The sequence below is a fragment of the Protopterus annectens genome, chromosome 15.part0, assembly GCF_019279795.1.
Source record: "Protopterus annectens isolate FY-2018-M chromosome 15.part0, PAN1.0, whole genome shotgun sequence".
Classification (NCBI taxonomy): domain Eukaryota; kingdom Metazoa; phylum Chordata; order Ceratodontiformes; family Protopteridae; genus Protopterus; species Protopterus annectens.
The window spans coordinates 368,694,249-368,719,624 of NC_056749.1; the positions used below are offsets into that span (position 1 = coordinate 368,694,249).

General features: G+C 37.9%; 1 protein-coding gene across 1 annotated transcript in view; it reads right to left on the bottom strand.

Annotated features, from left to right (window-relative positions):
* Positions 1-25,376, bottom strand: part of TRPC5 (transient receptor potential cation channel subfamily C member 5) — a 2,601,559-nt gene that overhangs the window by 2,265,411 nt on the left and 310,772 nt on the right. The window lies entirely within an intron of this gene.

Sequence of the window (25,376 nt, forward strand, 5' to 3'; positions counted from 1 at the left end):
GTTTCTTCCGGGTGCTCCGGTTTCCTCCCACATCCCAAAGACATGTTGTAGGTGGATTGGACACTCTAAATTGGCCCTAGGTGTGACTGTGTGCATGTGTGTGCCTTCTGTGGAAGGCTGGGTGCCGGCTGGCAACTCGACACTGTAAAACTCCACTGCCAATCATTAGCGGACAGGTGATCTGCTGTGGCGACCCCTAACTGGGAAAAGCCGAAAGAAGAAGACGACCATAAAGACTTTATCTTACAGTTCTGATTGCAGCCAGAGACAAAATGTCTGCGAAAACCAGGACTAGGAATCTTACTGTATTGTCCTTAGAGGTGAACTAATTACTATTGTTGAAGGGTGGAAATTTTTAAAAAGATTTTATAGCTTCCAGATGCTGTAACACATCTTAGCAAAGATCTATTATGACACACATGTGCTAGATTCTGGTTCAATTTCTAGTAAAAAGGGTGGTGAGGGAACCAGAAGTCAGATGACCAGATGTGTGTAATGCCATTTTATAAGCCAGCACTGAAATAATGCTTTAATACTAGAAGAGACAGACGTCTCAGTGCATTCTGTTTGTGAAACCTGACAAAATGATGAGCACTCACCTACATCATCTTGCCTTGCTCTAGTAAATGAACTAGGGGACAGTAATTCTTTAGATCAGTCAGGAAATTATGGTCAGATTAGTTAAGTATTGTTTTCCTATATCTGTGTGAATCTCTCCATCACTGTTATTTTTAATATTTCCTGTGACTGAAACTCTGGCATTTATTGTAAATAGATATTTAGTATTTTCATGTTCTTTTGTTATTTATTATTAAACATATTTAAACTTTTCATTGTGGCTGGTCTTTTAGAGAATATTTTAACCTTTGAGAGTACTTATTTATTTGGCGGCACTGTGGTTGCTCCTGATAGCTTTGCTGCATTAGTGAAATGCTACCATTTGTATTAGTATTAATTGTACTCAGTATAATTGGGTACCCTTGTAAGAGCCTTAGAGTAGCTGTCATTGGAGTGTTCTGGTGGCAGTATCTACATTATAGTCTGGCAGAGGGGGCATAGTTGGTAAATCTGTGCCAGCCTTTCCCAGGTGTGTGTGTGTGTTTGTGAAAATCAAATCTCAAAGAGTGTGTATGTCAGCTACTTGGAGCAGGGACACAGAGCACTTGTTTCACAGAGTGGGTGGTGGTGGACTTGGATCACTTGGTTGATGACCCATTGCTACAGCTGTGTCAGTAGGGAGTCTTACTTGGGGCCTGGAGAGAGAGGGAAACCCAGCCCCAAGACCAAGTGTGTTCCCTTTGTGTTCTTAAGGGAAATTGTGCTTGGTTCAGAGAGCTACACCTGGAAATACTGTGTGTATCTATTTTTATTCTAAGTGAACATCCCTCACTGATGTCCGTGGTGAGGATTGAGGCTCCTTGATTATTGGCCCAAAGGAAGGGCATCACAAAGACACAATCTTGTTAAAAAGTCTACTTTATACAGAGTCTACAATTTTCAAAGTGATAATTGAGGCTAATCAGAAGTTTGGACTGCAGGTTAGAGACTACCTCCCCTACCAATGACTGATAGAATACAGGACAAGAGAAAATGATATGCTAGTGCCTAGTGAAAGAACAGCTCTGGTAGAGTTTTTAGCTGAGTCTAGAAGAGAAGCTGCTGCAAATAAATGAGAGGTAATTAGTAGTGCATATAAAATATTCTATGATAACTATAAAAATCAATCTGAGGAGGTTAAAAAAGATTGGAAAAACAAATAAGAAGGCAATTTACAAAGGAACAATGGGAGAACCTCTGTATGGCTCCCAAGAAATCAAAGTCACCAAAGTCAATTCTAAAGCTTAGGATTTTTGCATGGAATTGTTTGCAAAGGTATTTTTATACCACAACCAGACTTCAGAGAATTTTTTCCTTATGTAGACAGCAAATGTTGAACATGTGATGGGAAAGACAGGGGTAATTGGAAACATGTGTTTGGGAGTGTGACAAGTTGGCAGTTTTAAAATACTCACTAAATGTTACAGAAAATGGTTGTAACTAAGAAAATTAATCATTTGAGCTAGGACACAGGATCTGAATTGCCTAGACAAGTAAGCCTAATTAAGTTTTATGCTATTGACTAGCAAAAAAAGCAATTGCTATAAAACAGAAATCATAATATAAACTGACTGTAACTAAAGTACTCAATATTATAAAGGAGATAAATTAATTAATGGTGGGATTTTTAGAAAAGGGAAGGGACAAATGTTATAGAAATAAATTAAATTTTAGGAGAACAATACATGCAGAATAATGTTGAGGAGGAAGAGTGAAGTTTAAGGGATAGTAGAAGTTGAGCAATTTATCAAATATTACATACATACAAATATTTCAAGCATGGGTATCAAAGCCCTTCTAGCCTGCCAATATACCAAAATGGCTGTTCCCATAATAAGTCTCCAGGCTGTTCATAACAAATATGTAAACTGGCGCTTGTTTTAATGTAATTTGGTAGTTTATTCCATGCACCAGCTGCTCTCTCAGAGAGCTAAATAGTACACTTCTCATTCCTATATAATCTTCTACATAGGTTGTCTGATGTTTCTCAACTACTTTTTGAAAACCCCAAACATTCCCATACATAGTTGTCTCTACATGCCCTATATGCCTGACTAAGGTCTCCTCTTAAATATCTATACGAGACACTATTCAAGTTCAAATATTTTAGTCTTCCATAATAACTTCAGTTTTCACATCTATGGATGCCCTTGTTATATTTCTGCTGTACTCTTTCCAGTTCACTCATGCTTGCTTTCCTACAAGTTTTTTATATTGTTATTCCAGGCTCAGCTTTGGATCTAATGTAACTAGCAAACAATGATGTCATCATTTCAGATTTCCTAGACATTATAAATCTTTTTATGCAACCGATAATTATATAACTATCATTAATCAACTGGTTGTTATGATTAGAAAAAACTCAAAGATGGATCTACCCATATACCCAGGTCCTTAACTGAATCTACAGTTTCAATCATTGCGTGCTGTATTAAATATTCACTTTTCAGTTTATGTCTCCCAAATCTCATATGCTTAGTTTTTGATGTATTGCTCAGCATATTATTTTCCTGTGTCTGAATGGTCAATTTAGTCAAGTTCTTTTGCATACATACCCTATTTGTAACACATGTAATCAGTTTATCCAATTTCAAGTCATCTGCATACAGATGTAGAGTACTTCAGATCAAAAGGACAGATCTGAAAGATACAATCTAAGCAAGTTTGGGCCTAGGACACAGCCCTGTAGGACATCCTGACTGTAACCCAGAATTTCACCTGTCCAATTCATCATCTTCTTTTGGCTGTTCCCGTTAGGGGTCACCACAGTGGATCATCTGTTTCCATTTCTTCCTGTCCTCTGCATCATGCTCTTTCACACCAACTGCCTGCATGTCCTCTCTCACCACACCCATAAACCTCATCTTAGGCCTTCCTCTTTTCCTCTTACCTGGCAGCTTCATCCTTTTCCCAATATACTCAGCATCCCTCCTCAACATGTCCAAACCAATGCAATCTCGCCTCTCTTGCTTTGTCTCCAAACTGTCCAACCTGAGCTGACCCTCTAATATACTGATTCTTAATCCTGTCCATCCTAGTCACACCCAGTGCAAATCTTAACATCTTTAACTCTGCCACATCCAGCTCTTGACTACTGCCTTTTCGACAATGCTACCATCTCCAACCCATATAACATAGCTGATCTCACTACCCTCTTGTAGACCTTCCCTTTCACTGTTATTGGTACCCGCCTGTCACAAATCACTCCTGACACTCTTCTCCACCCATTCCACCCTGCCTGTACTCTCTTCTTCACCTCTCTTCCACACTCACCATTACTCTGATTTGTTGATCCCAAGTACTTAAACTCATCCACCTTTACCAACTCTACTCCCTGCATCCTCACCATTCCTCTACCCTCCCTCTCATTTACACACATATATTCAGTTTTAGCCCTGCTGACCTTCATTCCTCTCCTCTCTAAAGCATATCTCCACCTCTCCAGGGTCTCCTCAACCTGGTCTCTACTCTCACTACATATCACAATGTCATCTGCAAACATCATAGTCCACGGGGCCTCCTGTCTAATCTCATCTGTCAACCTGTCCATCACCAGTGCAAATAAGAAAGGCCTCAGAGCTGATCCTTGATGTAATCCCACCTCCACATTAAACGTATCTGTCACTTCCACCACAGTCCTCACCACTGTCACACTACCCTCGTACATATCCTGTACCACTCTTACATATTTCTCTTCCACTCCCGACTTCCTCATACAATACCACAACTCCTCTCTAGGCACCCTGTCATATGCTTTCTCTAAGTCCACAAAGACACAATGCAACTCCTTCTGACCTTCTCTCTATTTCTCCAACAACACTCTCAGAGCAAATATTGCATCTGTAGTGCTCTTTCCTGGCATGAAACCATACTGCTGATCACTAATCATCACCTCCCTTCTTAACCTAGCTTCCACTACTCTTTCCCATAACTTCAAGCTGTGACTGATCAGTTTTATCCCTCTGTAGTTACTGCAGCGCTGCACATCACCCTTATTCTTAAAGATAGGTACCAAAACACTTTTTCTCCACTCCTCAGGCATCCTCTGACTTTCCAAAATGTCATTAAACAATCTGGTTAAAAATTCCACTGCCATTTCTCCTAAGCACCTCCATGCTTCCACTGGTATGTCATCCGGGCCAACAGCCTTTCCATTCTTCATTCTCTTCATAGCTGTCCTTACTTCCTCCTTGCTAATCTGCTTCACTTCCTGATTCACTATCCCTACATCATCCAACCTTCTCTCTCTCTCATTCTCTTCATTCATCAGCCCTTCAAAGTACTCTTTCCATCTACTCAACACACTCTCCTCACTTGAGTATGTTTCCCTCACTGTCCATTATCACCCTTACCTGCTGCACATCTTTCCCAGCTCTATCCTTCTGTCTAGCCAATTGGCACAGGACCTGTCCAATTACAGTACTATATTTGCCATGTCCTAGGTGTAAGCCATGCAGCTTTCTATCTTATCAAGAGTAAATTGATACCTAGTTGTTTTAATGTATTGATTAGTGTTTTGTGTATGACCCTGTCAAATGCTGAAGGTAAATCTATATAAACTACATTGCAGCACAATTTTTCATTGATAGCTATTACACTATTATTAGAACACCATGTTACAGGTGGAAATAGATCTATTTTCAACAGATCCGTGCTGATGTATGGTTTCAAGTTACAACCTTTCCAATTCTGACAATAACTTATTCAATATTACCTTCTTCATTATTTTTCCACAACATAAAAATAAAATTAATGGTCTGTATGACTCTGGGTTTGTGCTACTCTCCTTTCCCTTAATGGCAGGTTTTAATAAGTGCAAGTCTCCAATGTTGAGGAATCTCCCCATATTTATACCACCTAGTGAATAATAAATATAATGGTACTGTAAGTTGTTTTCAGGTTATTATTACTAATTCCATCTCCTCCATAAGATTTATTTGAATCCAGTTTGCATAATTCTTTTTCAATATAATCTAATTTGATGATAGCATTTGAGTTTACCTTGATGTCACTTGGATAACTTATGCCCTTTGTGGAGCTAAAATGTTTTGCATAATATTTTGTAAATATATCTATCATCTGTTGTGTCTGGGAATGATTTTTAGAATCTACATGCAGTTTAGATTTGTATATTTTTACTCCTTCCACATTTTATGTATCTACAAAATGGTTTCCTATTATGCTCAATATTTTTATATATATTTTCTTCAAATTTTTCTTGATCTTATTTCACACTATGCTTAATTTGTTTGCCCAGTTTATTTCAGTTTTTCAAAGTTGTAGTTCGACTTCTTTTCCATTTCTTATATTTTTGTCTCTTATCTTAATCATGGATGTTGTTCTTACAGAAATGCATACCCCTGATTGTATATGCCTAGATCCTGATGTTCAATTTTATTGTTTGCATTGAAACAATTTCTCTTTCAAAACTTTTTACATTCCTTCTACAGTTTTTCCAGTACATGCATCACTTCAAATAGAGTTATATAGTCACTGTTTTGCTTCCATATAATTTGTTATTAATCTTCTGTACATTGATTTAAATTTCAGTTTGGCAGAATTGTCTAGCAAAAATTAACAATTATAATTAATGTGAGTGCATAATAATTCTTACAAAGTAAGGTGCATAAAAACAATATGAAATATCAGTATGGTTTATTTTGTTTTCTATTAATGCTTGTGCCCTTGTTACTCTGTGTTGCAATTGTGGTTTGAAAAATGTTGAAAAAATAAAAGAACGTAAGTAACATTCTTCAGAGGAGTTGGATTAGAGATAGTAACAGTTTTAAACTTAGTAATAAGACCCCCAATCCTTTTCGTGTGTTATTCATAGACTCTATTAGTTTTCTTGCATGCTGTTTGTAGGGCAGTTCAGTGAACAGCATGCAAGGAAACTAATACACACAAAAGGGATGATATGCTTGACTTACAATACTGCAAGTTACATAATATTACAAACTTTATAGTACAATGCCAGGATGCTTGCAGTAGAATGGGCACAAAGGCCAATACCTGTTAAACGTAACACGACTAACATCATTTTTTCCTAACTTTTCTTTTGTGTGTTATTTTTGTCTATATATCATACTATATAATAGTCAGAAGTACTCTGCATGGAACTATATATGCACCTGGTAAAATGACAAGTTTAGAACAGGGCTGTGGTGGTTCTATAACATGGCACTATACTGCAGGTATAGCACCGAGTAATGGTGAAACAACACATCACATGTACATGCATAAGTGAAAACAATAACCTGCCAAGTTTGAATCAGACCATTTTAACAAATGAAAAACTACTACAATATAGCTAAGAAACAGTTTTAGGATAAAGGCAAAGTTTGTTTAATGATAGCTAATTATGAAGTCTGATGATATATCTATGAATCAGATGTCTTACCTGTCCTTATGCTTCTTATGTCAGTAGATAGTTTTTGAGTATTGCAAGACTTAATAAAATACTGGCTGTATAAAGTTTGGAAAGTACTTTCTCAAGGCATGCATTTTGCAGCCTTACAGTTCTTCAATAGGAGGTACAGCTTTTTGAAACAGGTAACTAAACATGCATGTAAGCCAAGCATACCATAAAAAAAACATGCATTATCTTTTTAAGGTTATAAAGTTTCTGACAGCACTATGCATACTGTTATACATCCAGACACAGTCAGTGTACACAGATGTAGTCTGTTGTATAATAGCAGGCATAACTTTATATCTAAGTATCAGCTTGCTAAATAAAACTGCAGAACTCAGGACTATTCAGACCAGCATGCCACTATGGCATTTTTATATTGTTTTAGTAGAAATTAATATCTGATATAATAAATCCACACTGATGATGGTACCACACATTGTAAATTGGTTCAAATGTTTCATTTCCTTGCTTAAAACATACTAGCATTCCAGTAGGATTTAATTGTCTTAAGTTGTGGTATTATCTACTTCCCATGGACATATTAACATTATTGTTAAATGAATTTAATGACCCACTTTTTCTGATTATAAGAGGAAGTTTAGTTCATAATTTCAGAAGGAATTTTACAAAGTGCACACCTGTTCTTTTTTCTATTTTTAATGTTTATTTTCATTTAGTTCAGTTTAACTCCTCCCCCAAACAGTTCATTCCATTTACAGAATTTTAATTTGTACTTGATTAGATATTACCATATAGATCATGCAGACAACACCTATTAGTAATCTATAACAAAATCTTTCTTAATAGTTTAGTTTCCATTTCTATCAGTTTTAGTAAGGAAATTATTACGGCCTTTCAAGTTGTTTCAGGTAGATTTTTCTAAGCCTACACAATGTAGTTCTGTGTTCAATAATGCATCAGATCATTAAGGCATAAAGTGGGGCAGTGACCTTCCTGGAGTAACTAGACATGCCCTTTGCATTTACATGGGTTACAGAATATGTTTTTCTGACTTAAACATTTAATTTTTTGTCTCTACATTTTTACTGGTGGTATAATTTTTATTATTGTAGCATTTACTTTGTAGTAGTAATTTAAGTCCTTTTTGCCATGACAGATGGGCTACATTTACCAACATTAAAAGTGATGTAATTTCTACTATAATGGGGACATATTTTTGTAGACTATTCTAGAGAACTTTGGTATCTTTTATTGAAATAATTATGTTACACTGTCTGTAGTCCATGGCCTAGTGAACTATCCATAGCCCCTTTCCAGGTTTTATATCTGAGAAGATTACTCCAAGACGTGATCCCAGTAGAGTCTCCTGAGGGGCACTATTTGTAACCTCTTTTGGGACAGGCACTTAACCCCCCCCCCCCGACTTGTTGCATCCGGTTGGGTAACTCATTCTTTCCAATGGAGCTTTTGAAGTTTGTACCTTAACGTCTAATGGGTGGAGCTTATGTTTTTTGACAGCATCAAGCTTTCCTCAAATTTTAATAATTGTTTATATAGAACCATAGGGGTTACTAAAGAAGTAGAAATGGCAAACTCTTCAGCACAAACTGTTTTTATACTGGCAGTATTCTTTAGGTGCTAGGGCTTAAATGGGATTGTATAAGTCACAGTGAACACTAACTGTAAAGTTTGTAATATTATGTAACTTGCAGTATATCAGCAATCACTCAAGTGAGATGAGAAATTTCATGTGAGGCTGTGTAGTTCTGTCTGTGGTTCTTGGTTGTCAACATAGTTAGAAAAAAAGTTGCATTTTTGGCAGTATAAATATTATACGAATCACAATTAATATCTCTTGGAAGTGAGCAGCAGATTCTGGATCACCAATGTTGGGGAAGAGGGAAAAATTTGGTAAGTCTCTGTTGATACTAAGTCAAGGAAGGAAAGTGCCTAACAGTGTGAGGGATATTGGCAGGATTACAGACTACAGAGGCAGTGCAAAAGCACTATAACTGGGTTGGTACACATGCTGTCATACATATGTCTCTGTTCTGGAATTGCTGTTCCATGTTGGAGGTACAGGCACCAGTGCTATGGGGCAGGGAGTTAAGCACAACATTTTGAAGCCCCTAAATTGATGACAGTATGACAACCTCCCTGTGATCACCTCCCCCTTGTAACATGCAATAAAAAGTAACTGTTCAGGAGAGAGACAGAAGGGTATGATGGTCAGCAGACAAAAGAGGACAAGAAAAAAAAAGAGTTGGGAATAAATTTGTGAATAGTCTTCTTTGAAAAAGCTCTGCGACAGTGGAGAAAAAGTGCTTTTACCATCAAAATATAACTTACCTCAAGGGATCATGACCTCTGAATTGTTATACTTTGGTTTGAAGGTGGTAAAAGACAGGCCTACTGCTAGCAGCATTTTCTTTGCTTGTTGAGCTTGATGAATAATTTACCATATAATTGATTGTTGAGAAGAAAAAAAGGCTGTGTATAGTACTTAACTATGTAGTCTTTATTTTCCTGAGCAAAATACTAAAGAAATGCATCTCAGGCAGGCAATACATCAAATATTTTAGTATCAATTTAACAGAAGCAAGCCATCAAGGAAGGATAAATATTTGTTATAAGAATATTTATTACTCCTGGACCGTCAACAATGATCACACACAGCTGCTTTCTCAAAGCTGGCTCCATTTCTATAAAAAATCCATACTAACCCAATCAGATATCTTTCTAAAGTAAGGTTTTCCTGTAAACGACATTGTCAGTAAACCCTGAAAGGAGAATACTGTCCCCTGAAGAAAAAAACTTACACCCTTAAGAGATGACTCAATCATTTTTATATTTTAAATATTGACAAGACAGACCAGTGCATTTTAAGCTAAACCTGTCAATACTAATTTTATCAAGATTCAGTTATTTTGCCTATTACAGTGTGACAGTAGTAATTTATAATGCATTTAGGGAATATGGTATTTGGTGAACCTTATAAAATATGTTTTATTGTGTTTATCAGCTTATGTTTGGATAAGATGAGGTGTCATGATTCCTAGTGAATCATTTTAAAAGACAAAAGCTTTCTAATTACTGAAGTTCAAATATTGTTATAAAAAACTGAGAGAGAAAACATATCCAAAAACATGCTACTTTCATTTAGGAATTATTTCAAAAATGAGATGATGTTCAATATGCCATTTAACCTCAGTACTTTCAACTTAACTTCAAGATTATTTAAATGTTTATAGCCAAATGTGCCACAATATAATGCAATGTTGGAGGCCAAGGCGCACCTGTTATGCAAGACTAAAAAAGGCAAGATGTGGGATTGTTTAAAACTTAGGGAATGTTAAGGAATTCCTCAACCACCCTGGTAGTAGGATCCAAATATAGCTCTTGCAAGACAAAAAAGTCTTCCAGAGCAATCAAGATGGTGTGTTTGAATTTAGAAAATCCCCAGTTTAAAAGAATGTAGGGCATGAGCATGCAATTACCTAGCCAGGGTTTTAGAAGGGCTAAGTAAAACAGAACCAGAACGTTGCCAATGATACGATTGCATTGGTAACCATTGCGGACTCTGCAAAACTGAATTATCATAATGGGATCAAGATACCCATCAGTAGCCAACCTGCAGAGTTCTTTACCAGTTGTAGATGGCCATGCTTGAAGTCTATTACTTCAAGGTACAGAGTATTATAATATGACATCCTGGATAAAACTAAGCAAGATACCAGCACCAGAAGTTCAAAAGGGGGAATAATATGCTTGATAAGGGCTATACACTTTAGATGGAAACAAGAGGAATTGATGACAGTACATACCTGGTCCTTAAAGATGAGATAGTTGTCAATAACCACCCCTATGTTTTGTACCTTTGGCATGAATTTCAGTTTGACATCATTGTAGATACAGCCAGGGGACAATACAGGAATTGATGGGTAGTGGCACAAAAAGCCAAAGCAGCCATATTAACAATGTTGAACATAAGCTAATTATTGATTACACAGGTCTGCATCTACTTTGACTAAGGCCAATACAGATTCTTGAGGGAAAGAGAGGTGCAGCTGTGTGCAACAAAGGTATTGTAAAATTTTCCCTTCAAAGTTGTCTCTTCAAATCCCACTTCTAACTAATTCTAATTCTTCTAATTTTACTTGTACTTCTTTTTACATATTCTTGTATGCTGGATTTAAATTGGATGGCAGTCTTGTCACTGTAAGTCAAAGTGGCAGGTCAAATGAAAGAGTACATTTACTACAGCGTTGTTGGTATGTACAAATTCTTATCTCCTGCTTATCTTCTGGGTTTGTAAAATTTAAATATTACTTATCTGTTGGATCGAAATAAAAACATACTATGTTGTAACATATTAAACCTCACAAAATTCCTTTAATGGTTAAAAAAAATATATCAACATTTTACACATTGTCTTTGTGAAATAATGCATTTTAGCATGTATAGTAGTAGACAGGGGGTCTATATTATGATACTGCACTTTCAGAAGAGCGAACGACACATAATCAACTCCATGTAAGTGAAAGCTTACAACGTCGAAACCTCAGAACATCGCTGGTCCGAAACAAATCAACAAAAAAATCTGTAAAACATTACATAATGTGGGGGGCTTCACCCCCACACCCCCCCCTACTTAAATATATCAACTCTGAGATCGTACTACAGTGCCAAAAGTGGCAAAGTAGCAAAAGCGGCCAAGTGAATTCTTTCCCAGGGAAAGAATTTGCTGAAAAGCCGCTTCGCTATTTTCCTTTTCACGCTTTTCAGTTCGATAACCTGTATCTGTGACAGCGTAATAGGGAGCAGTATACAGGTATCTTAGTCTGCTGTGTGAATTGCTTTATCTGGACTTTCTCTGTCTCAGTAATCTCTTTGGATCTCACATACTCTCTACAAGTTTTACAGCAAAAGGTAGGAATGGTTTTGAAGAGAGGCACACTCTCTTTGCATGTGAATAGCATAATTAGTATCACTATACTTATGAACGCTGATATTTCAGAAGTCAACAGGGGCCCACAAGAACTGAAACTCATGGAATGAAGAAAGGACGGAAAATCAGTACTTAATAAAACTGGATTCAATTTCATCACAGACTTCTAACATTGTTGGTCTAAACAATAACATTTTAAACACCTTTCTTCGACCAAAAAAACTTTAAAATAGTAATAACCTGTAAAGGATTATGTTGGGAATTTGCTACGGTGTCTGCAGATCTATTTTGAAGGCACACCACCTTGATAAGAGTATATCCATATATAATCCATCACCCAATAGGTACTGCAATATCAAATGATAGCCTAACCAAAGCTACAATTTAGTCATTGGGTACTTTACTGGGAGCCTAAACAAAAGGCTGAGAAAGAATACATGATTATTCCTAGCAGCTAATGCAAGTTATTTCCTTGTGCTTACTCTCCACTAAAATGCATCATCACAGAACAAGCTGCTCTTTAAAGTACAGCAACATACGGTGGAAAGGTTTTAGTACTTTGCTGAACAAAATTAATTTCATTGTGCTTAGCAATATCAAGCTATATAGCATTACATCTGAGTATGCATTCTATTTTAAATAGTGTCAGCAGTCTTGATGTGGCTCTTTTTCATTCTCACTTGAATTACTTTGCTAGGGATGTCAGTTAAATTATTTTCTTGTAATAACATTCTGTAGCCTGCTATGTGTTCTTGCTAGATGACTATTACTGTCCTTAGTGGCCAGTCACCTTGACCCCTACATGTGTTCATAGGTAAATACAAGGCAATCAGTCTGCAGACTATTACAAACCTAGCCAAGATCCAGAGGACAGAATCAAACCCTGTGCCTTGTATTATTGAGGTAAAGACCTTGGCCATTATGCCAACCCTTTCCTCTCAGTTCCATCTTTTTGCCTCTTTATTTGAATCCCTACTTGCTAATTCTACAGTTCAATGTGTTAACTCTTGAGGGAAGCCAGAAGACACTGAAAATTCTTACTTATTTCAGCACATCAAATGTCTGATGACACCTTAGAGAACAGCCATAAAAAGGCCAGTTATTTAACCCCAAAATAAGTTAGGATTTTCTAGGAAATTAATATAAGGCAATCAAATATGTGTTGTTCCATTCAGAAAACTATACATGCAGCCCCAGTGGCTAGTTACTGTTGATCATGGGTACAGTGGCCATTTGTTATTCATAGTCACGTTGCACATAAACTTCAAGCTGTTCACAGTATGTGCCCCCTCACCAGATTCACTAAGGCATTTAGTAATGCTGAGCTAGATGGTGGGCAACAATGAAGCCTGTTGATGCATTAGTGACTATTGTGCTCATAGGACACTGTACTCATCTATATTTAATTGCTTACTTTATGAACCCAAAGGTTCTTAACCAAAAAGATTACAGGTTTAAAGTCCCTGAACTATTTTCAGGCCAGACAGAGTACCCTTTGGCATGTACCTGGCCAGACACTTGCAACAGCTTGAGAGACTACAGACGTTCCTCACAAAAAGAATATAGGGAGTAAACACAAAGTCCTATGCTGACTGTCTCAAAGCCCTATCAAGTACTTGGTCTGCTACTGACTGCTGCATGGTGATCTATGCCTAGGCTAAAAGGCATCCTCTGATCCCTCACTGATTAATTTGCTGCACATCCGCAAAACAATTACCATCAGAAATACTCATTTTAAGGGCCCAAATCTCATCTGTGACATTAGCAGGACATGAAGGGACAGGTATGTGCCTCAAAGATTGCTCCTTCTCTGAAACAAACCTCATCTATGTGAAGCAGAATGCATCCCTAACTCTATTCAAATGTGTCTTGGACCAGTGGATGTGAAATTGCAAATTTACCCCTGGTTTGGGAATTATGTCCCTAATGAGCAGGGTCAGACTGTGAATGCTTCTTGTGTAGAAACCTAAATCAGAACTGTAAAATTCCTTGTGGTATTCATACATACCAGCAATATTTTGGTAAACTTGGGGTATGCCTGGCTAGGCTTAAATGGCTCTCAGGATGATAGCAGAACTTGTCAGTGATTTGGGTTGCATGGCTAGGCTTAAAAAGGCCCTTATGGTCATTAACCTATTAAACACCTATGAACCTATAACCTAATAAGAGAGGCTGGAAGCTCTATCCCTTCATTAAGTGTCTTATAGACTTTTGAGGGGAGATTTCTGTTTCACTTATTAGAGACCTAGTTGCCTGGACCCCCTGTTTCTCTGCAAGTTTAACATCTCAGTCAGTACTAGAATCCGATACCTATATTTTCACCAACAAATAAATAAAACAAGATGGAGAAAATAGTTTAAAACCAAGTGCCTCCCAATCCTATGGAATAAATTCACCCTGCATGTTAAGCAGAGTGACTCACTATCTTCCTTTAAACGTAGATTAGCCGACTGTATGGGTATCCACAACTTTACTCCAGGAATGACCGGCATGGCCCTCCTGGAAAAAGGATGTGCAGCCTGAGGGAGGGCACTGGCAAGGTGTGAATGGTCATAAGACTCAGCTTCCTTGAAATATCTATTTATCTGTATATGCAGCTGTACAGTATATGCTTTAATCAGTTTTCCAGATACTGTACATCGTAAAGTAAAACTAAAATAACACAGCTGTCCATCCATTGAGCAGCCTGAAAAATACCCCCACTGATGTCATGGCAGTATCAGGCACTTTAGAGAGCTTTCTTGTTGAGCAAGGGAACAGCGTCACTGAGCTCCTTTGCTGTTTAGTATAGCATGCCAAACTGACTAAAGAATCATTCATAAGGACTTCTTGCAGACTTCTCTTTCTGAATCTTAGCTCTCCTCAGCAGGAAGGCATAACAGCTCAGGGTCTCGTTGACTGTTACAATATAGGCTTGTAAATGTCAAGCATTCACACAGGTATATTGAAATCTTATCATTCCTTACCACCTGCGTCCACTTTTTTATGAATCTCTTAATATAGGCATGCACAGAGAAAAGAAAGCTGAATGAAATTTTGCTCTGGCTTCACTTCTTTCTGAAATAGGTTTAAAAAAGTAACATCTTACCTGTTTAGAAGACTATTTGTAGGATAATTTTATTTTTCAGTTAATGCATAAAAACATTGACCCATTTCTTTCAGCTTTACTAAAGTTATTTAAAAGATAAATACTATGTTTAAAGTAGTATGTTACCCTTTTTTGGTAGTAATGTAAATTATTGGGAAACCGCCACTCACTCTCCAGGTTTAAGTCATGACAGGAAGGATAAGCAGATGGAAAAATGAACACCATTTTATTTACATTAAGCCAGGCAGCCTGAAGTAAAGGCAAGGGTTTCAGCTGGACTCAAAGTGCAGATATTTCTGTGAAAGTGAAGAAAGAATGACACGTTTGGGCCAGGCAAGGGTTTCAGCTGGACTCAAAGTGCAGATATTTCTGTGAAAGTGAAGAAAGAATGACACGTTTGGGCTTCATAACAGTATGAGCTTCTGCTTGTTAAATTCTTTAGACAGTATTTCCCCAAGATATTCATGCAGATTTATTTTGTGTACCATACATTTCTGCAGAAAAAGGCACTTTTTTGTTTGCAGCCATTACAATACTTTACCTGCTCCTTCTTTATCAAGGCAACATATTGCTTGGTGCCTATATTCTCTCAGCACTGGATAAATGCTATTTTAAAAACATTTTATTAAAAATGTCTTCTGCTGGCCTACTGGTGCAGACCAAAGATATTTGACTTTGACAAGCAATGGCAACTAGTTTCGCAGGTAGCAGTAGTAAGCCAAGAAGTGAGGGCAGAGTGACTACAGGTCAGATTGCCTGACTTTCTGGAGAAGGCATTAACGGAACCATTGCTGCAGATAACCCTCTAAAGTTGTCATAGAAGTCATGATGCTGGCTGCTTTATTCAGCAAACAAGGAATGTTTCTGGAGTTCATATATAGCTGTTAACTTCATAATACCAGAATGCTACACACAGAAATATAAACTACTTCCAAAGGTCTAAAATCATGATAGACAGGCATTACACACTTTTCATGTCTGATAGACCACATGCAGGACTACTGGGCCTTACAGCAAGGACCTGTCTGGTGTAGAGGAGCACTGGAGTAAATGAAAGCTTGGTAATGTAGAGATTTTTATCTGTCTCTATCTATCCATCCATCCATCCTTTGTTGACTGGGTTAGTTCCACTAGGCTAGTGGCTCCTTTTCAGTGGAGACCCAATATGGAATTTATATGACTGATGGAAATTTGGACATGGCATCAAATATCTTTTCCTACGCTTTTCAATAGGTGCCATGGGTGGGGGACTCAAAGAAATCTAGATGTTAATTATTTTCTTCATATATTATGAATCAGAAGAATGAGACAATAATCTGGAGTCACCTGTTTGGTAAATATCTTAAACAAGCATATTTTTCCTTAAAGAAATGTTTTCTAATCATTAGAAGTCTTGAATGTTAATAATCAGTAAACAGGCCCCTTTTCTCCTACAAGTCAAATACTGCTATTTCCTTTTAGGAGTGCCATTTTATTTATTTATTTATTTATTTTTTGAACAACATTTTTATAACAAAAAAAAAAAAGAGCAAAATCTACTTTCCACATACCCATGCAATTGAGTCTCCTCATGCAATTGATCAGGCGGTTATTTTTCATCAATGTATAATGTTTAAACATTACTGCTTACTGACTTTTCGTCCTTCCTGATACCAGATGATGTCCTTCCTTATCACTCTTGCAGTATTCTTTATACTTGGAATATTCTACCAAGGATAGCTGAATGTCCAGTCACCTTCCCAGCATCATATAGCAAAAGTATGTCCTATGTACAAAGTGTAAGGTACATAAGTGACATACGAATGACTAATCCTCAGAACATCTTTGCTGCCAATCCAAATGCTACTTCTGAAATTGGTCTGTATTATGTTCACCGAACTGGTTTGTCGACAAAGTCTGATCCAGACAAGTGTCCCATTTGGGTTCATTCTTTCTTTTTTTCCTCCTTACAGTTTGTGTTCATGTCACCCAGGAAGGGGAAATGTGATTGCGAGAAGCACATTCCCCCATAAAGACTGACATGAGAAGTGCGCCTTTTTTGTTTGGGTACTATACATGACCATACTCAGTATGATATCTGTCAGACATTTGTCCTTAAGACACTGCAACTGTTTTTCTTCACTTTGTATTTATCTGGAAAACCAACATCTTAAGTTATTCACCCACGGTACCATGGCCAAATCTGCCTGCCCTGAAGTTCATCTGCCTCTTAAGAAAAAACCTAGAAAAACACATAGTGAATGTGCAGCTGTCCAGCCTCCATCGGACATCTTCCTCAGGTTAGATGATGAAGCCAAGGACTGGTCATGATGAAACTAGTTCCCTCTGCCTCCACCCATTTTGACGCAGACATGGAACTGCATACTAGCATATCCACTGAGCCTGTGTATATGTCTGGTACAGATGTAGAGGGTGAACGGCAACTTATTATATCTGAAGGGCCTATGGGGATTCCCCAAATTGTAGTTAGGAAAGAGGTGAATGGTATCTTTATTTAATCCAGACAGGGTCAAGACAGACATTCCTCTAAAAAGGAAACAGAAAACCAAACACATGGCTATTGTCGATAAGGATCTTCAAAGGGAATGTCACAATTTTACTCAAGGGCTGTTTAATGCCCTTATGGCTCAAACTCCCATAGTAATTTCTGTCCCTGTGGCTTATACTCCCTTGTAATCCACCTCAACTGAGAACAAGGGATTCTGCTGCTTCTGATGAGGAGCTGGAGTCTGGCAAAAAATCCTTAGCATGTTCCTCACAAATATATTCTCCTTTGGTCTTGGGATCTGATGAAGAGGTTCTTTGTTCACTGATCTAAGTCTTATCTTTTTTACAGGTGGGCTCTTCAGGCTTGGGATTTTGCAATCTGCCATCACTTGGTTCTTCAGGATGTTTACATCCCTTTACAGCACAGTCTAGTGGCATACTCTTTGGGCAGCTCCGGGACACATCCTCAAACAGATGCATCACAGATAGGTGTTTCTGGACACTGTACATCAGTGGGATACTCCTAAGGTAGACTTTTTTTTGCCTTCCCTCTAGACAGCTTCCTCAGTTCTGTTCCAGAGTTCAAAGTCATTAGCTTGGAATGTTGTTGCCATGGATTTTTCCTGGAAGGGAATGTTCTTTTTGCCTGTTCTCCTCTTCCTCTACTCCCAGGGTCTTGCAGACACGCTCAGAATCCTGCTGGTGACTCCCTTTTGGCCCAGATAGCACTAGTTCCCCCTTGCCTTTCAGCTGGCTTGGGGCAATCATCACACCTTTCTGCATCAGATGGATCTTCTCAGAGAAGACAAGGGGTCTATCATTCACCCTTACTTGTCCACACTTCTAATGACACTTTGGGTGAGAGGGTTTTGATTCCTTTCAGGCAACAGTTTTCTGAGAATGTGTTTCAGGTCTTGCAGGAGGCCATAAAACGGACTACTAGAAAATCCTGCATGTCTAAATAGAAGAGATTTTCTATTTGGTGAGTTGAGCATGATTGGGACCCTTTTTTCTGTGGTGATCCTTATGGTCCTTTCTTATTTTTTGAATTGCTCAATACTGGCTTGGCATATTCCTCTGTTAAATGTTCATTTGTCTGACATTTTGGCATGTCTGCCTATGAGTCTACGTTTGGCTTCTTGTTTTGATTTCAAACTGTTTTTAAAAGGCATCCTTCATATCAGTCCCTCAAGAAAGCCTAATCCTCCTTCTTGGGACCTTAATTTTGTTCTTGAAAAATTAACTCTGTTCCTTTTTGAGCCTGCCTTTTCTTCTTCCATGCAACATTCTACTTGGATGACTGTATTGTTAGTGACTCATACTTCTGTCAACAGAGTTTCTGAACTTCAAGCTCTTGTGGTAGTTTCTCTTTTTTTGATTTTTCACAGGACAGGGTATCTCTTCATACTAATCCTTCTTTTATGACTGAGGTGGTTAATGACTTGTCCTTAAATCAGTCTTTTTCCTTCTCTACATCTGCTAGTGATAAGGTAGATTTACATAAACAGCTCAGATTTTACTTGGATAAAAGAAAAGGCATCAGGAACTCTGAGCAGCTTTTTGTTTCCTTTCATGCCAGGAAATTGGGTTTGGCAGTAGTATCTAAGCAATCTCTCTCATACTGGATATACAAGGCCATTTCCTTTTGTTATTCTTTTCAATGCAAACTGCTTTTCTCTCTGCTTCATATTCTCATTCTACTAGGGCAGTGACCTCTTCTGGTACTTTTTTTTCCAAGGGTCTGGATACTAGATCCATCTTGGAAGCTGCCACTTGGTCTTTGGTCCATACTTTTACCAAGCATAAGCTGGATGTCATTGCCAGGGCGGGATTTGTCAGGGATGTTCTTCCTGGTTTTGTGGCTTCCTCCAACCATACTTTACAGCAGCTTTTGTACTCTCCCAAGTGTAAAGAAGACAAACAATGACAAGGAAGGACATAGTACAGTTGTGCAAGATCCTACCATAACAGTAGATGTTATACTTCTCACCGTTACATAATTTGGTCCCCCCTGCCCCCTTTTATTTTTGTTCTCCTCCTGCTGGCTGAGGAGTTTTGCCTTATATCCTTATGTCCTTTTGTTTGTCATGGGCATGTTATTGCTTTTCTCTGTGGTTACTCTGGTTCTGTGGATTAGGCATCGGTATGTCATATATGTATGTTATGGCTTGTACAGTGGACATATATCTGATGTGCAACTCTCGGAAGCTTTAAAAGCTTTGGTATGCTAGCTGGACATTAGGCTATCCTTGACAGGATATCCCAAATATAAAGAATACTGCGACAGTGAGAAGTATGACATCTAATGTTATGGTAAGATCTTGCACAACTGTACTTTATCTGTCATGCCAGGAAGCTTAATAACACAGATACTTGAATGTTGCATTAACTTCCATGAGGAGTGTATTAAAACAGATTTCTCTATAAATTTTGTGTACCACATGAGCTGCAAATTGCTGGAGCGAGTTATTCATACATGTGATATGTTATGTAACTGCCGCCAGAATTTCCAAAATTTTACATACATTATTTCTGTGAGGTTGTGGCCATTATTTCAAATGTAGCAAGCATATCATGTCAGCTCTTACTGGTATGCCAGTGAAACAGGTTCATTTATGACATTTTCAGGGCTGCACTTCAGGTAACCCCTTCCCCCGAAGTTCTTACTAAAATTTCCTTCTTTAATTTCTCATAATCATGTGCATCACATTCTTCCAAATCCACAGGTTTTCAGGGCCTCTCCAGTTAGGTGAGATAGCAGACTTCTTGTGCATTCTGTTTGGTCTTAATTCTGTCAAGCTGCACCCCTTTTAAAAATAACTAGATAAGTATCAATGCCATACTCAGGTTCATGCTGCTTCAAGTTTGCACTGGAACTCTGTACTTACCTGGAGATGGCTGATGGTTATCCTAAGAGGAAATCAGCTGCTGGAGGCCTACCAGTTGTTAGGCATGTTCTTCTGTGAAGACTGTCTAGGCACTGATCTGTTACCCTTTCAAGAGTGACCAAGTCTTGTTCATTCGACACAGTTCTTGTAGCTGGATCAAGTATTGGGGAGTTATCTCATGAATATTGACCAGATGTTCATCAGCGACTGCACATTCCTCCTGTAAGGCATGGTACAGTTCTGACGGGATGCAGTACATTTTATTAGGGCCGCAAACATTTTCTCTATTTTTTTATCAGTAGTCTGTATCCACAGTGAATATGCACAAAAACTGGTCTCATGCAGCTTTTGAGAAAGTCAAAAAACTGCAGATTTTACCCACTAAAAGCACCATTGTAGTATCCAAGGTGGTTTGTACCAACAAAAATGGATAATATATATATATATATATATATATATATATATATATATATGTATGTGGACACATCTGTATCTGTGTATATATATATATATATATATATATATATATATATATATATATATATATATATATACACACACACACACACACACACACACACACACACACACACACATACATCAAAATCTCGATGACAAAAGGTCGAAGAATGGAATGTCAAAAACAAAAAACAGTTCTGAAAACATCTCTTATGCTGGGAGCAAAAGCCATCCTCCACACCCCATATCCTCTACTAATTATACATACCAAGTCAGACATTGTACTGCAGTGGAGAAAGGGTAAACTCACAATCAGCACTCTTCTGTAATTTCAGGCAACCAGATACCAAAATCTTTCAAAAGTGTGAAATTTCAATAAAAAGTTCTGGCAGCAAATTAATTCAACATTGTGAGCATTCTTCACAATGAATGATGCCCATATGTATGTGTGTGTGTATACACACATGAGTTTTATGTACAGGAGTACGTGATCATGCATTAAAATGCAGCTGACGGGTTCTTGCATTTTGAAAAAACAACTTTTGCAAAAACACAAAAGGCTGCAAAAGTAAAGCAAACTTTCCTTTTATGATCGGTGAAACAAATCTCACCACTACATTTGGACCAAATCTGCCTAAATAGTGGCAGTGTTACATAGGTTCATAGGTGTGTAGTAAGCTAATGGCCCTGGAGCCTTTACAAGCCTAGCTCATAGGATTACCATGGCATCGTGCCACCCAATCTTAGTTTCTAGTGTCTCTGTCAAGTAGAGCTATTGGGAGTGATCCCCGGGGTGAATTTTCTATTTCCCATCCACTCATCAAGATTTCTCTTGAAGAGGGTCAGTGAGGCGCTCTGCTTGACATGTATGGGAAGTCTATTCCACAGCATGGGCAGTCTCTGGGTTATGAACCTGTCCCTCATGTTCTATTGATTGTGGTAATGAGGCTGAGGTCTTTGGAGCATGTGGTGCAGAGGGATTGGGATTTCTTTAGATGTAGCATTTCTAACAAAGCTAGGTCAGACATGGCTTTGTAAGTGAAGCAGAGATCGCCTCTAAGTAGGTGATATGAGACAGAGAACAGTTGGTGTTTTTTGAGTCTGTCCATATAGGACAAGTGTTTAAGGCCTAGGATCCTCTTTGTGAGGTACTTTTGTGGCCTCTCCAGTTGTTGCAGGTGTCTAGTGAGGTACATGCCAAATGAGGCATTGTACTCGATGATTGGCCTAATGAGGGAAGAGTAGAGGGAGACAAAGACCTCTTTTTTCCTGGATGCAAAACCCTTAGTAATGAGATGTGCCACATAGAAGGACTTCTGACCAGAGTGCTTTACTATTGAAAGAAAATGGCTTGTAAACCAATTGCATTTCTTTTTACTACTACCCAGAAGACTTGTATATGTGACTAGAATTAGTCTGTGTGTGTGTGTATGTATTCACAGATAAAAATCAATGATTTTTTTTTTTCCATACACACGTTCACCTTCAGGGAAACTAAAGGAATCGCATTTCACCTAATGCGTGTCTTTGAGGTGCTGGAGGAAACCAGATTACATAACTAGACATGCAGAGACAGTGAGGGTGTGCAGATACCACACAGAAAAAGCCATAGCCAAGAACTGCACTGGAGTAAATCACTGTGATATGCCAGTGTTACCCATTGCACCATTGTAGCAGTGCAAAGCTGCTTTCACACTCATGCTATTCTTGCTAGAAAACAAGGATAGTCACCTATCATGCTGTACTTTTTCTGATAGTAAGTGAAATAAACCGTGGCCAAATTGTTACTGTTTAATACACTGTAGCCACACATACCCCGCCCATACACACATACAAACACACAAGCATAATGGCAGTGCTGATGATGTTTGCGATAGAAAGTGAAATAAATTATAGTTAGATGTTACCCTTACACTGCAACCCTCACACATACACCATAGCAGTATTTTACACTGCTTTCAGGAAACAGCAGTACATTTGTCAATGCTAGAACTTCCACACCAGATCACTGACTAATGTTTAGCAGTCATCGGAAGTAATTCAAGTGCGTCACTGTCCCTGATTTCAGAGAATGCCCCTAATCCTAATATTTCTGCCCTGTCCTTTGTAAACATTTCATTTACTGGTAAATCATTCAGACAGTCAATAATGCCAGACATTAGAGATTCATAATTCTTATCATAAAAAAAAGCATGCTGATAAAGAACATGCTATTCTAATAACTTTAAGTGATTTAGATTCACATTTAAAAAGTGTACTTGATTCTGAACATTTATTCTACCATTATTTTTTGGCTTTGCCCAAAAGTCTTAAGCAGAGAGTTGTAGTATTTGGGATCCTGTCAGTATTTTAGATAAGTTAATCTGAGGTCCCGTCTGCTTGAGTTGGTGGCAACTCTAGTGGATGTAAAAGATCTCATGGCACCAATGAAAAGAGTAGAGATAGATCCCAGATGTCCAGGCCAAATTTCCCTAGTAATACAAGTAGCACCTCGGGCCTTCCCCAAAATGAGGCCAGTAGCCTACTGTGTCTAAGCTGGTCAACAAAGGATTAATAAATAAAAACATTTATAAAACTCCCTGAAAGAGAAAACCATCTCTGAAGACTGGGAGCATCTACTACTCTTAAAATCCCCGGTGAGCTCTGAGATCTGCCAATTTCTAATGCTTACCTTGTTCTTGTTCATTCACTGATTAACTCCTTTATCTTAACAGGATCATATTACAACTATGTTTATGTTAAAGTGTATGCTCACACAGTCAAGGAGGATTGGTGGCACCATGCAGCAGTGGATGTCTGAAGTGGTTATGATGTTAGTTTAGTGGAGAGAATACCTATCAGCAGGATTTAACAAGTCAAGGGCACTATATCAACAATGAAATATTTAATGAAATTATGAGGCCTGTTACTTGACAAAACAGTATTACTACAACTAGATATAGTTTTGAATTTTAAAGGAGTAGTGTTGTCAATCCTCATGATTCTTTATTCTACGAGTTATTCTCCACCTGCTTTATTAAGTACACATAACTGCTGTAGTCGCTTTTGCTTTTTGACAAACATGCAACAAAATATCAAAGTAAGATAACTTGCTGTGATTGGGGATCTCCAGGACCAGGGGGCACCCAGAGACTGCAGGGTTTGCTGGTGCCTAAAACTGGCTATGTCTGTATTTACCATGAAGTCCCAACCCAATTCCCTAAAAATTCTACTGTCTTCAGAGATGGTTTGGAGGCAGACTTATTACAGCTAGCTGATGATCTGAAGCAGTTTAAGAGCCCTCCTCCACTTAGGACCTAGGAGCCAATGCCTGGGCTTTTAAAAGTAGTTTCTTTTCACACCTCAGGGCCTGTAACAAGATATTGGTATCAGTCTGATGAAAATACAATGCTAAACTTAGGCAAAAGAGCCATGTGTTGAATCCTTAGTATAAGCACTCTATATAATAAAAGGAAACATTCCTTGCTCTGAGAAATAAACTGAAAATTTGTGTTCTCAAAAGGTTAAACATAGAACTTAGGAGCAGTAAATGCAGAAAATAAGAGCAGCATCAAAATATTTTTTTTCTTCATTTAATCAATTCTTTTGATCTCCTGACTTCTAACCATTTCTGTTTTTCATCCTGCTAACGTTAATATCTTATTAATCTTTTTTATTCCTAGCTTAAAGCTTTCTATATTGATCTCTGTTTTTGACCATTTAATAGATGATCTTTAAACTTTTACATACTTTCAAATTGCAATTTATCTTTTTATCTTGCCCTCTGTCATGTGTGTATGTGCGCATGTGGGCATGCATTTTTCTGATATTATTCTGTCGCAAATTAAAAATCTAAATATATTTTACAATTTTTCTCAATTTGTCATCCTGTTCTGCATCCTGTAAATGTTAATGTAACTGCAGCTTTTATTAACAATGTAATATGTTATTTTTTTTAAATATTTTATATGTTTGTGTACTTGTCTTTCAAGCTTTTCTCCCCAGGCTTCTGCTTATAGGGGGCTACTTGGCCTAGTCTAACTCTCCCAATAAATAAATAAAATAAAATAAAATCTGCTAAGGATAAGTATAAACTGAAAACTGTCACCTCTGTTAATGATAATACTCAGCATTGCAGCAAACTGATAAATAACAATACCCACTTACCCTGAAGATGTAACCAGCATACTAGCAGATACATTTAGTTGAACCTTATCCTCTCCCCCCTCCCAGTTTTCCTTGTCATTAAGTCAGTACCCACCACAAAAATTGCTTTGGAATATATCTTAAAGGTGCTCACCAAGGCTAAAACCAGTAGCTGTATGTCAACTAGCAATGTGCAGGGTTGCTTCCTTATCAGTATAAAGCACCGTGTCACTGAATTACTCCTGAATCTATTTAAAATTAGCCCCTCGACTCATTCTGCACCAGAGACATGGAGAAGAGCTTTGTTCAGCTATCTCCACAAAGAGATTATACCATTGACCCTGGCATATATAAATTAGTAAGCCTTACCAGTCTTGTCTGTAAGTTAATGAATGCATCATTATGGAC